Source organism: Stylophora pistillata, chromosome 1 (genome assembly GCF_964205215.1).
Source record: "Stylophora pistillata chromosome 1, jaStyPist1.2, whole genome shotgun sequence".
Lineage (NCBI taxonomy): Eukaryota > Metazoa > Cnidaria > Anthozoa > Scleractinia > Pocilloporidae > Stylophora > Stylophora pistillata.
Window position 1 is genome coordinate 53666833 of NC_142519.1, and position 14876 is coordinate 53681708.

The window sequence follows — 14876 nt, forward strand, 5'->3', positions numbered from 1 at the left end:
TTCATCTTTATGTTGGCCAGCGGAAGGTGGACCGGCTCCTCGTATTGTCTGGAGAATGAATGGTACTGTTGTACAAAACAGCACTAGTGTGCGACTCCGAATCAAAGTTACTGAACAAAAAAGAATACAAACTACAGTTGCGAGGTGAACGAACATGGTCAGTTGAAGAGGATTAACATCAGTCATGTTGTCGAGAGTAAGTTTCAAGTTAGATATTTACTTTAAGGGGAGCTCAGCTGTTGTTTATGCGTATGGCAACCTTACGATTTGTCTTGCGACTATTTTGGGTCTAATTTTGTTTTTGAGTGAAATTGTCTATGATTCCATGTAAGGGTAATCTCATAAATGATATTCATGATGAAGTCAATTTTAATTGCAGCAAAGTTTCATATCTCGAAAAAAAGGAGTAACTTGCTACAATATTTTTGATGATTTTGCGTTTAATTACTGCCCAGTTTACAGGTTGCAGGTTGCTCAGAGCGTCGTTTATTCGTATCATTAACGAAAGAGAAGTAAATGTAAAATAAAACCATGTCCATAACAGGCTTAGTGTGAAAAATGTGAAAAATTGTATTCCCTGTCGGGGCCCCAAAAGCGCTACTTTGTACTTCCGGCGGATGTTTTTCGCTTATTTTATGTGTTCTTCCGTTTCCGGGGCCCAAGCGCTAAAAAAACGTGTCTGTAGTTTGCCACATTCAATTTCAGTGAAAAGTTACAGAAAATTTTTGAAATAGGATTTAAAAAATGTGGAGTGATCGTACAAAAATCGCTCTTGAAGAAAAAAGCATTTAGAAATAAAATATTCAGAGACACGTTTTGTTGTTTATATGTAAAACTAGCGACTGTCAAAATTTGAGAGCAATGAAACAAATTCCTTTTGACTTGTAGCTCTTAAAAAGTGATTCGGGCGCTCGCATTTAGAAGTCGTGAAAAATTCGACAATTCATTTTTTTTCAAAATTTTTGGTATAGTCTGATGGCCAGTCCTATAAGCTTTAATTTAATGTAGGGGTTTAGATATCTGCAGTTTAAACCGGACGCGCTACATGCATCGCTTGCACGCGAGACACCCCTGAAGGTGCAGGGTAACCTAAAGTGAAAAAATTGATAGTAGAGGGAGATGGAACATAGACTTTTTCTGTTAGCTTTTCCAGAACATTCTGAAACTTGCAACTATTTCATTTCAGGGTGTTCCATCGTGTGCCGTATTTTTCAGTTCATCAGGAGTAAACTTCACTTAAGATAATCTTTCTGGCATTAAAGGAGGGGATACAGTGAAAGTAAATAATTATTTTTTCATTTATAGCTATTCACATTCTCCCCTGCCCCCCAGTAACCAAATGGTGTCAACAAGGAAGTTTCAACTATTAACCTTGTCATGATTTTATTTTACAGCTCATTGCTATTGATAAAACGACAGCAGATGCAATGAAGAATAAAAGTTGGAAAGTGTACGCAGTTTTTGAAGAACCCAATGTTCAATGTCAGGCAAAATGTGTGGCGCAAAGCATTGATGAAGATCAATAACCGTGAGCTGCTTAAATTACTTCAAGATATCTGCAGTTTTCCCAAAGGTCTTCCTTTTAATAACAACACAATGAAAGTGTGTTCCTTGGATTTTATTAAGCAATTTTTCAATTGTTTCAGCTAACAAGGAGTGAGAAAGGTTCCGTTCAAGATCCCTGACCTGCAAATCAAGCCTGTAGAAGCAAATCAAGTGTGTAGAACTGAGATGCATGCTGATTACTTCACCCATGAATGGCAAGAGGTAATGAACATGCAACTTCTTCTTGCCACATTATCTCCACTACTATCAGAAAACAGGTAAAGGGAATAACTTAACTAATAAGTGAAATCACTTTGCTGATTTACCGGAATATTTAAAGCAGCTGAAGGGGAGAAGTTAAATCAGTCTCTGGAGTTTCAAAGTTAACAGTACAAATACATTGAAAGCGATTGAAAGCTATCTACAGCAACAAGTTACAAATCAGCAACTAAAGGATTTAGGGAGCAGGTTTTATTTGGAGCTGCAAACTGTTTAACATGCTTGGATGGCCTGAGTCTTTGCCTGAATGTTGCTGTTTCTATGTCGTTAGCTGAAAAAACTACTGAGGAAAGATCTCAGGAAGCAAACAGAGGAAAAACAGAAGCATATCTAGTTTTACTTTCAAGTTAGAAAGAACCAAATGCAGATGATGGCATGATTTTCTTAGCATTAAGGCTTTTTACAAGTTCTTTCTTTCACATGTTTTATTATTATTATTTTTTTAATGAGGTTGTCCACAGTTCATTTGAAGTTTTATCTGTTCTTCTGTAACCTCTCTACAATCCTTTCCATGACACGCTTGGCTTCACACACGGTCATAGTACTGGGGTGTAATCTTCACCAACCTATACAAAAATCAAGCAGGAAGCTTTCTTAAAATGTCTTACAATAGTCATTCAAGAGGTTCATAGGTTCTCCTGAGGTTTCCAAAAGGTCTCTTATGCATTCTAGGCTTAATTGATTCTATCCACTGTTCTAATGCACTCCTGTGTCAAGCCTGCTGCAATAATGCTACATCTTGTTGTTCATGTAGTAAGCTGAACTATGATTGGTCTATTGGAGGGCAGACGCATTCACCACAGCATAATTGAAAGTTTTTTACTTCATTATTATACAAAACAGACAGAATTCATGTTGCAGTGTGACTTTTCAATCATAGATCACAGAAGATGTGAAATTGTGGTAAGAACATTCAGTTACACTCAGCAGTGCCAAGTGCTCCTCTCTTTGTTCGTACCACTATGTTGACTTCATCTGTCACCTATAACAGAACAGATGCATGGCGACATGGAATCTTATTGTTAAACAGACTGACACCACAGCAGAAGGTCTTCTTCATGGTGCAATAAGTGAGCCACCATAAAAAAAGCTTGATGCGTGATTAAGAAAGTCATCTTGCTTGATACTGTTGTAACAGGTCTTGTACCTTATACAAAAATGACAACTGACCTAAAAAATGAGCAAAAAAGAAACTAGATCCTCCTAGTAGGTCTTGATGAAAACAAAGATAACAACATCAACTGCCGGAGATCACAGTTGACCAAGATTCAGTTGAATTTGTTTTTGTTGCACTCGTGACAACATTTCACAGATCAGTCACAAAGGGTTATTGTGTGAACACCCCAAATCAATACACTCAAGAAACCCTTGAGTACCACTAACCTTACTGGTCAACCTTTCTGTCTGTACAGGTCCAAATGTAGCTCTTGGTGGTCAAAACAAACTCATTGTACTACACTCATTGTACTACACTACAGCTTGTGATCCAAACAAGTTGATAGATGTAGTTTTACAACCTAATGGTTGATAAAATAATAATTATAGTGAAGTAAATTTCAATTGACCTGCGGATAAAAATCAGGCAAGGCAATAATCCTTGCAGTTGTATTGGAGTTTTAAGAATTGCTGAAAAGAAGCCTGGAAAAACCTCAGACTGATGGGATTTAATCCCATGGCTCCCAGGTACTATTTGGCCCTACTGACAACTGAGCTATAAAGCCACACATTTGGAGGGTTCCTTCCCATGGAGTTATCTGCTCTCAGTATGATGCTTCGGTGATCCTACACAATGACAAGTTCTTTTTTTGCTGTCAGTGATGTCAGTAGTTTAGCTTGTTACCAGTCCTCTAGTTGCTTAGCTTCAGTACCCCATAATCACAAAGAAAAATGGTGTACCCAAGAATCTGGCAAAGACATCCGTCAATCTCCTAGTATGTTAGCAAAATCTGGGACAGTTGGGAAACAGTGAAATTGCTGATTGGCTTGGATTTTCCCAGCATAATTATGAAAACAGGGCTTAATCAACATTGTGCTATTACTATATAACCTATAGATACAGAGATTTTGTGCTGTAAGTAAAGGGAATAGGTAGGTAATGTCTCACCTGGTTGTCTTTGACAGTCAGGTAGTGTCCAGACCTCTCCAAATGAGCCACCTACTCATCAGAACAGTAAAGTGGGAGCGATGGGTGGGTGGGTAGGATTTACAGATTTAATGGTCAGTGTCTGAACTACTTCAAATTAGATCACTGCATTAGTTTGGGGAACAAATGCCATTTCCCACCACTCTTCATTTTGGTAGGACATTCTGTACTCAAAGTACTCGTACACGAGTTGGCAGCATCAAAAGAGAACCTGTTTGTGGCCAAAATAATTTTACGCTGTCCAAATTGCTGATGTAATTTTCAAACACACATGAATCTGTTGAAGTCAGTGCTACGTCGTGCAAAGTTGAACCTGTCCATGATCCTGGTAAGTTGCTATCTCACATTATCCGCCGATTTGAGAGTACGATGTTGGACAAAATTATCATAACACCACTGTGTATCTTCATGGTCTAAAAATAAGGATAAAAAAGTTTTGTTTGAAATAGCCTGGGACATCTTTGGGCTTTGACTGTGTCAAGCCAGCCTACATATAGCAAAGTACCCTTTCCAAGGCTGGCAAATCTCACAACCAAAAGTGAGTTCCCTTTCTTGGTCCTTGTAAACCCTGACTAGATTAGCAGAAGGATAAGAAGACATTAATTTTTTGGCTAATCTTGTCTAAAACTACCACAAAATCCCTGGAGACTGCAGAAAGAAAACTGCTCCAACTTCTGCACTAGAACTCAAACAAAGAGTTACCGGTACATTATACTGGTAAATGCAATGTTACTCATGAACCTGAATTGTCAGATTATCTGCAAATAAGTTTAATCCTTTGACTCCCACAAGTGACCAAGACAGAATTTCTCGGATTACAACTTCAATACAATAACAAGCAGACAAGTGATGAGAATAGAGAATCCAATAGTTGATCCAATACCAAATTCTCCAAACTAACATTACAAGAATTGTGTGGCAGAGAGTGAGAAGAATTATGAATGAGATCTTGGCAATGAAAGGTTTAAATTGAAATCTTCCCTAAGGAGAGAGAGAGAAAAAAAAAAACAAGGTTCCATAATGTACAGAAAGGACTAAAGGGACAAGATTAGTAGGTGTTTTTTTAGTTAAGAATGCACACACAATAACACCAGAAAGCTTGGCATACAATGTAAGTATGGGTTACAAGTCAAACTCACTTTGTTTGTATGCATGGTAAACATTCAGTAAGGTCAGGTGGTCTCCATCAATGTGAGCAAACTTCATGTTAGCTTCATCAGCTGCCTTCTTAGCTTCACTTGGTCTCATAAACACCTGAGGAACAAACAGACAGAGGCAGGATCATTAATGAATTATAATGATAACAATTTATCAAAAAGTATTTTTAAGTAAATCAACAGGTTGACTTGATATCTGTATATCTGATAACATGGCAGTAACGGAGAGAATTTCATTAGAACAGTTATGGTCACAACTGGCAATCACCATCTTGGCAAGTTGAGGGTCAAGTGGAAACTCTGCCATCATGGAGCCCAGTGATGTGAGGTCTCCATTGTCATCAAGGGCACCAAGATAGTTCAGCAGTTCAAGTGCTCTCATGAAAGTTTCTGGTGCTATCAAACTGACAAAAAAAGAATGAAATCTTAGCTTTCTTTGTTTGGTTCGTACGCAACCTTTTACTTGCAAGACTTTGAGCTATTCCTTAGAAAATGACACTTCTGGGAATCACCACAAATCAAGGGCTAATACACATGTACCAGCCTGCTCACAAGCACTGAACCTACCAGGAAGATCCATGATGTCAAAATGCACCAAGTCGTCAATGCCCAACTTCTTCAGCTGTAGCACCACAGTACCAAGGTTGGACCTCAGGATTTCAGGGTAGGTATTGTCTTGCATTTCAGTTTGATAAGCTTTCTCTGTGTACAATCTGAAACAATTGCCAGGACGTGTACCACCAGCACGGCCAGCTCTCTGCTGTGAACTGGCTTTTGATATAGCAGAAACTAACAGTGACTTTACACGGATACGGGGATTGTACACCTATTATAGACAAACCAAAGACAAAATGACTTTACACTCGGTCAACCTGTTAAGGAACAATGATAAGGAACAATAAAATATATATGCAGAATTAGAAAGATGTAGATTTTTGAGCTTTGTAAGAAAAAGCTATTGATATTTTTTTACCTTGTCACAAACATAGGACAGAGGAAAAGTTCTGAGACCTCACGAGGAATTGAACCTGCACACTGAGTCAAATGGTCTGGGGTTGGATTCCTTAGGGGAACTCAGAATGTTTTCTTTGTCCCATACTTGTTAAGAGACAAGAAAAACAGTAAAATACTTTGTGAAAAGTAGACAGTAATCAAATACTGAAGTAAGACAGACCTTCTGCTTGGAAAATCCAGGATCTATAACAAACACCACACCATCAATGGTAAGAGATGTTTCAGCAGTGTTGGTGGACACCACACACTTGCGCCCAATGGCACCATTTGGGCGTTTTGCTGGAGGAGCGTCAAAGATGTACTGCTGCTGTTGTGGAGGAAGAGTTGAATACAGAGGGATGCAGCGGAACTCGCCCACTTCAGGTCCCAGGTTATCAATTTCCTTCTTCAGTCTCTTGCATGCTTCTTCAATTTCCTGACTGGGAAGAAAATAGTGAAATGTTGAAAGGCTACTTTCAACTTGGTTTAACTTTGTTTACAATATGTGCGAACTGTGAAAAATTTACACAATGCTCATGTTTGTTGCAAAATGTCATTCAGGAATGGATGGTCCTTTAAAACTAGGGTTAAATGGCACATAAAATTAATTTCTAGCTTAAAGAAGTGGCAACTAAAAGTCTTCTTAGTGTGAGATCGATCTTCACAGAAATGAACACTACTTAAGCAGTAGTGAAAATAAGGCCTGAAAAAAATTCACTTCACAGGTTTATTATGAACCTTCACAATGACCAGCTCCTAGTTGGCTTGTTAGCTCAGTTGGTAGAGCATTGCACTGGTACTGTAGAGGTCATGGCTTTGAATTCTGTACAGGCCCAAATTTTTTTTCAGGCCTAATTTTCACTACTGCTTAAGTAGTGTTCATTTCTGTCGAGATTGATCTCACACTAATTTCTTTAACCGCAGTTCGTATACATGACTTTCAAATGAATACATTCACCAGCATTAAAAAGTTTTAGGGGTTAATCCTTTCACTACCGAGATCTCATTAGTAACTCTCTCTACTGTCTCTCATACAATTCTCATGATGTTACTTGGGAGAATTTGGCATCTGATCAACTAATAATCCCCTGATTAATATTATTTTTTTCTTTATTCTCATCACTTGTCTTCTTGATATTGTATTGGCATTGTAAGGAGAAATTCTGTCTTGGTCACTCACTGAATTTAAAGGTTTAAAGGATTACATGAAACATGCCGATCTAAACTCAAAAGGGGAATCAAGAACTTTGAACACACACCTCTTACCCAGTAAGAAACAACAAAATGTCGCCCTCCACTTCGTCACACATGTGAATCTGTACCACTGTTCTAATGGCTGCCTCCAAGTAGTCTCGTTCAGGTTTAGGAGTGTAAAAGATCTCTACAGGATGTGTTCGTCCAGGGATTGTCATGAGTGGACATTCGTCAAAATATTCCTGGAATTTCCCGGCATCTAAGGTGGCACTCATGATTATAATCTTAAGGTCATGTCTCTGTCGTACAACCTGTGGAAAACAGACGCATTTTATACAACTTCTGTAAGTTACAGGTGTAACAGTGGACCAATGCAGTGTCACCTGCACATGTACTATCAGCAGCATGATTAGTAAGTAAATTGGTCTGATTATTTAAACAAATTTTAGCCGTTGTCAAATGAAGCCGCATTCTAAATAATCTTCAATTTAGTCCAACCATTTATTTGAACATTTATTTTTGTGAACAGTGTCAAGAGGGTTGAAAGCTGGTAGTAGAAAGAACATTTATTTAACTAGACCGATCCATTCGAAGGGAAAACCTAAGGCCCACTGATTGAATAAAACCATGACTGTTTTCAGTTGGACCTCCTACAAATAACCAATCCTTTGTGATAAAACAGTTCTTTTTGTGTAAAATGACACTACTGTTTGCACCACACTGCAAATCACTGAAAACAGCCTTTCCCTCGCTCAATGTTGCCCATTTGCAGCAAAAAAATTAAAATCACAGAAGATCAAGGCTTGACCTTTTCAACTTACTGGCCAGGTGGTTAGTGACATCTTAGATATTACGACAATTTCAGTTTGTTTACTAGCAAAACTGGCAGGTGGAAATTAAAAACCACTGGCCAAAGCTGAATTTCTACCACTCTGTAGCTAGTGGGCTACTGTTAATGTTGAGCCCTGATGATGAAAAATTATTTGGGGGGGGGGGGGGGAAGGGGAAGGAGGCTTCCTATACAACGGGTTATTAACCCTTTATCTCCCAAAATGTGATAAAAATGTAACTTACTACAAGGACAAAAGAAATTAACAATGAAGTAACAAGGAGTTATATGCGTCAATGTGTCAACAGTTTTGTTGGCTATACTGCGGTACTTGTTAGAAGAATATGAAATCTCCAGATGCATGCACACACTGTACCTCTTTCAGTAGACCCATGAAGATATCAGTAGCAAGAGTTCTCTCGTGAGCCTGATCAAGAAGAATGACTGCATAACGATCCAGTAGAGGATCAGTCATAGCCTCACGCAACAACATACCATCTGTCATGTACCTGGAAACAAATTCAAATGAGCTTTAAATGACAGTCAGGAATGATTACCTCATTTGTTCAGACATCTGAGATAGAGCTACCAGCCAAACTAATGCCTTTGCATTTTCTCACAACCTCTTCCTTCCTGTTTTTTAACTCTCTTTCTCCCACTAGTGATTCTCATTTTGACCTAACACCAAATTCTCCTAAATACTTAATTAACAAGGAAATATTGAGCAGCTAGAGGTAAGAATTAACAATCAGATCTTGGGAGTTACAGAGTTAAGGATGAAATATACTTTGTCTTCCTTACTTCAATATAGTGCGAGGACTAGTGCAATCTTCAAATCGAATTGTGTACCCAACCTCCTGACCTATGGTGACATCCAATTTGTCAGCTACACACTGAGCAAGACTCATGGCAGCAACCCTCCTGGGCTGCGTACAAGCCACACACTTGCATTTGTCAATGCGAGTTTCAAGACATCACTGTAGGATCTACAAAAGTAAAAAAGTTTTTCAAAATTGTTTTTCTTTTTTCACTACAAACTGCACTTAATGCAAAACAATGCAACATACAAGACAATACAAAGACTAGGAATAATTGGTCTCGGGTGTATTATCTGCCCGTAATCGTGAGAAACAAGTTGATCCTAATGATTACCATTTCATAGTATTAAAATAAAGTGTCTGTTACACTGCCAAGGCAGGGCTGGACACTGATGGTAGCCCACTAGCCACAGACTAGTAGAAATTCAGTTTTGGGTGGTGGTTTTGGGTTTCCACCAGCCAGTTTGGCTAGTAAATGAACTGACATTGTCGTAACATCTAAGATGTCACCAGCCACTTGGCTAGTAAGTTAAAAAGTTAGTGTTGAGCCCTGCAAAGAGAGAGTGGAATTGTGTAGAATGAAAAAAAAAAAAAAAAAGAAAAAAATTTGCTTGAGAGGAAATGGTGATTGAGTGCTCTTCAATCCAAAAACCTGAACAGACTTACTTTGTTTGCATGCATGGTAAACATTTAGTTTACAACAAACAACAGTTGAGACCCTACTATATTTACAAGGAACAAGGAAAAAATACCTGTTAAAATGTACCTCACTTCCCTTAATTAGCTTCACACAGCAGCTCAGCTGGAATTTGTACCAACAGTAACTAGTATCTACATGTAGTGGGCATCCATTACGCCCAACTGAAGCCTGAATTCTTCCAAATATTTACAGTCTCTAATTCCTCAAATTTCCCCAACCACAGCTCATCTGATAAAGAGTACAATTTAACCCAACTTCTACTAAACTACTGAGATAATTTAGTGTTATTACATTGGTTTATAATGCAAAATGCTCACCGTAAAGGGTTTCAAGTGTTTGCCCTTTGTCAAAGCAAATAAATACTACATGACTGTAACTATTACCTGGGTTGTTTTACCAGATCCAGTCTCGCCAACAAGAAAAAAAGCTTGTTTTTCCTTCATGGTTTCCATGAATTTTTCTCTGTACTCCCATACTGGTAGCTCGATTCTCTTCTTGAGAATGTCAAAATATTTGTCTGAGAATAGCTTCCCATTGAAAGGATTGATCTTTCCACGAAGATTGCTTGGATTACTACCAACAGAAAGGAGACCAAATGCATCAGGAGGTATAGTGTACATAAATTATACTTCTGACAATAGGTCAGAGAGAATTTTCTTTTGAATCATTCTAGATTTAAGGGGTGGGAAGGTTTATGGTATCCAACCATTTCTCCCTGGCAGGGCTTGCATTTTTGACACTAACTTTTCAACTTACTAGCCAAGTGACTAGTGACATCTTAGATGTTTTGATAATTTCAGTTTGTTTACTGCCAAACTGGCTTGTGGAAATCAAAAACCACTTTTCAAAACTGAATTTCTACTGTAGTCTGTGGCTAGTGGGCTACCATTAGTATCAAGCCCTGTCCTGGTACCAACTCGCCTGCACCAACCTTTGCACTTACAAATTCACTTCAATAAGCTCATTTTTAAGTTTAGGTTTGATGTTTTATGGAATGACAATGACATTATTAAAGATTCTACAATTTTTTGTTAGCCATACAGTACATCATTGCAGTACAATAACAAAATCACTAAGATGCTATGGACAGTTTACAACACCTTTTTGACACTTACATACACGTATTATGAGTCAGCAATGTGGATTTCTTTAGTAAGAAACTTTTATTTTGCTTATATAATTTATTATAGTTTCTTGTGTATTTTATATATTAAGCCAGAGAATCAAAGCAATTGTTCAGGGATTTGGATCTCAGCGTCTAAGTGTTCCTATGTTTAAAGCAGTATGCTGGTTGCCTAACACTTTGGTTTGTAAATGACTATGAATAAATGAAAATCATACATATGAACTAAGGAATAATTTAAGGATAAGAGAAGGAACTTCACAGTGATGAACACTACTTATAAGGCAATGGAAAAGTAAATTTAAGGAAATGTAATTCCAGGCTACCAGATGCAGCAAGTGACTGTGAAAACCAAATGAGTGACATCCACCTCTACAACATCCTACCAATAAAACAGCTGAAGACCAAGTAAATTGACACAAAACACTTGCCTCAGGAAGAAAGGGAAGGGTAGCAGCCACTCACAAGTATGTGTTACACAAAGCCACAGAAACAACTATCCATCCAAGGCAAGTAAAACGCTCCAACAGCACTTGCATAGGCATGTAATTTCTCCGTGTCTCACCTAACTATCACCTGAATTACTGGAAGTTTCTCGTGACATTCTGACTGTAAAATAATTCCTTATCTACATGTGTTGATTTTTTTTTTTCAAATTTTTGTTTTTGTCCTTTTCATTTTTTGTTTGTCTTAAAGCAAAGAGTTTTATCCTGTTAATCCAGTGAAAGCCTCGACGTATGAATTTAATCGACCTAACGTGAGTTTTCAGACTAGAGTTAATAAACCCACGAGAGGGGAATTCGATGTCTTACAGTGTAGGTGTTCTCTATCGCGCGAATAGTAATCAATTCGGAAACAAATTTAGACAGCAATAGCCCTTTTTACAGTTACCGGTGCCATATTGGATGTGCAACCGCGCAAACATGATAGCGAGGTTAGTGTTGAGTCGCGTTGCGAGTTCTAGTGAGGGTTTAGTGAAATGTGGTGGTGCTCTGTCCTTTTCATCGAGATATTTCGACAATGAACGATACTTTCCCTACGCAGGATATTCCTCCTTCTTCTTCGAAAAGAAGAGGAAGACACTGTGCCGCTTTTTGGTTGTGCTAATAGCTATTATGACACAACAGGCAATCCAACAGGTCTGCATTTCTTCTCGTTTCCGAATGACTTCCAGCAGCGAATCAGATGGTGCAATCTCCTGAATCGCCAGCATGCAAAGGACGGATTCATCATCACAAAATCAACTTCTTTGTGCTCAGAACATTTCAAAACAGAAGACATGCGAAAAAACGTGGGCAGGTCGCTGGAAATTGGTGAAAGGTTTATAATGTTTGTACGGTTGTTTTGTTGCTTGGATACCAAAAGAAAATGGAGCTTTGATTTTCGGTATTGTAGTGTTTATGCTGGGATTTTTTTCTCCTTATTAAAAAGGTGACATTTATATTTCTTTGTGCACTGTGGTCTTATACGATATCTGTGGACTGAATGTAAAATTATAAAATTATAATGTAAAATTAAAATGTAAAATTAAAAATTTAATAAAATCATGAGTTTATTATTATATATATGGGCAGAACTATCTCGATTAAACTAGTCAGTACCGAAAAAAACACGGAAAATGCCTGCTTAAAGGGTCCCAGTAGCAACTGTGACAACTCAAGAAGAGTCATTTGAAGTTGAACAGGAATTATTTCACCAAGAAGTTGAAGCAGCTGTGTCAACTGTCAGTGCTGCTTCATCTTCACCAGCCCTGCAACAATCAGATGTTCTTAAGCTGCAACGGGAAATAGAGCTACTGCAAGTACAATTAGCTGACTTGAAAGAAAAACTAAGTGAAGTTGAAAATGAGGGGGATATTTATTGGCGTGCCAATTTTCAATTGACAAAATTAAAGATGATGAGTCTGCGGTTCTATTTTATACTGGATTCCCAAACTATGGAGCACTCATAAGCTTCTATAATTTTATTGACCCAGTGCTGGCAAAGATGCAGTACTGGAAAGGAGAGAAATTGTCGAAAGAGAGTCAGCCATACCAAACAGATGATAACAGAAGTAAGCCGGGGCCTTCAAGAAACTGTCATTCTTGGAGGAATTTTTGCTCATACTTATGAGACTAAAGGCTGGGTTATTTGTACAAGATCTTGCTGATAGATTTGGGATCAGCAAGAGCCTGGTGTCCAGAATCTGCATTACATGGATTAATCTTAACTATGTGGAACTGAAAGAACCTTTCCCATTTCTAGCACAAGAACTTGTTCACAAAAATATGCTGCAAGAGTTTGCTCAATATGCAACAACTAGGATTATTTTAGACTGTACAGAACTGTTTATTTTTTCTCCTGTGAATAATAATGTTAATTATTGTCAATAGGCTCTTCGAAATGTTATGTTTGAAGAATATAATTTTGAAGCTCCTTCCCATAAAGACATAGTTTAACTCGCGTTTTATTGTCATGCCAATCACTTCCCTTATTTACACAATGTACAATGGTACCTTATCTTGATTTTACAAGCCCAAAATCATCTTTTTTTCCCTGAGTACTAACAACATTAATATTAATATTTCTTAATGTAAGGAAAGATTACACCTAAATCAATTTGAGCATTAAATTTGAGCTGGTGAAGGTGAAGCAGCATTGACAGTTGACACAGATGCTTTAACTTCTTGGTGAAATAATTCCTGTTCAACTTCAAATGACTCTCCTTCAGTTGTCACAGTTGCTACCGGGACCCTTTTAGCAGGCATTTTCCATAGTTTTTTCGGTACTGACCAGTTAAATCGAGATGGTTCTGCCCATATATAAAATAATTAAACTCATCATTTTATAAATTTATAATTTTACATTTTAATTGTACATTACAATTTTATAATTTTACATTCAGTTCACTGATATCGTATAAGACCACAGTACACAAAGAAATATAAATATCACCTTTTTAATAAGGAGAAAAAAATCCCCCCCCCCCAAAAACAAAAATCCCAACATAAACACTTCAATACCGAAAATCAAAGCAGGCATTTTCTTTCGGTGTCCAAGCAACAAAACAACCGTACAAACATTATAAACCTTTCACCAATTTCCAGCGACCTGCCCACGTTTTTTCGCATAACTTCTGTTTTGAAATGTTCTGAGCACAAAAAATTGATTTTGTGATGAAGAATCTGTCCTTTCCATGCTGGCGATTCAGGAGATTGCACCATCTGATTCACTGCTGGAAGTCATTCGGAAACTAGAAGAAATGCAGACCTGTTGGATTGCCTGCTGTGTCATAATAGCTATTAGCACAACCAAAAAGCGGCACAGTGTCTTCCTCTTCCTTTCGAGGAAGAAGGAGGAATATCCTGCGTAGGGAAAGTATCGTTCATTGTCGAAATATCTCGATGAAAAGGACAGAGCATCACCACATTTCACTAAACTCTCACTAGAACTCGCAACGCGACTCAACACTAACCTCGCTATCATGTTTGCGCGGTTACACATTCAATATGGCGCCGGGAACTGTAAAAAGGACTATTCAAGAAAATCGTTTCCAATATTTCCTAGCCTTAAGTATATATAACACAAGGGAACCTCCTGCGAAATCAATTATGATTTCGAGATTTGGAAAATACCGTCTTGCATAATAATTTCACAGCTGTGCAGATTCGAGAAACGGCCACAATTAAACCAGATAAGCTGTGATTCAAATATTTCCAGAGCACTGCCTTCCTGAGGAAGACTGTAATCGAAGAGATAGATTTATTTAAGTCTCTGTACCAAATCCAGCTGCAGATTAATTTAAGCTCGGCGATATTCAAAACTGAAAAGCTGTCCTTTACATAATTATGTATCACAGCCTACCTCAACTCCTCGTTAATCCTTTCCGCGGTAGTTAACGAGTTGGATGAGTTCCCATCGACATCTAACCTCCTTTTCGACATCTTGCACGGACATCAAAGTCAAATATTCCTATAAACGTTCTCTAACTGTTATATTACTACAAGCGCCACAGAGATCTCCATCGAATTTTGCCGGCTAAGGAAATGCAAAAGACACGCGTTTTGATCTCTTTATCCCACAAGTCTCCGCGATCATAAAAGAGACTAAATATGG

General features: G+C 38.0%; 1 pseudogene across 1 annotated transcript; it reads right to left on the reverse strand.

Moving 5' to 3' along the window:
- Positions 1-1603: 1603 nt before the first annotated feature.
- On the reverse strand, positions 1604-14828 carry LOC148743104 (ATP-dependent RNA helicase DHX15-like; annotated as a pseudogene). Its single transcript, XR_016002238.1, has 11 exons — positions 14625-14828; positions 10042-10231; positions 8942-9126; positions 8517-8649; positions 7384-7622; positions 6299-6557; positions 5692-5950; positions 5107-5221; positions 3929-4380; positions 3208-3341; positions 1604-2390 (listed from the first exon to the last, which is right to left on the reverse strand). The product of XR_016002238.1 is annotated as an ATP-dependent RNA helicase DHX15-like (transcript).
- Positions 14829-14876: the final 48 nt, after the last annotated feature.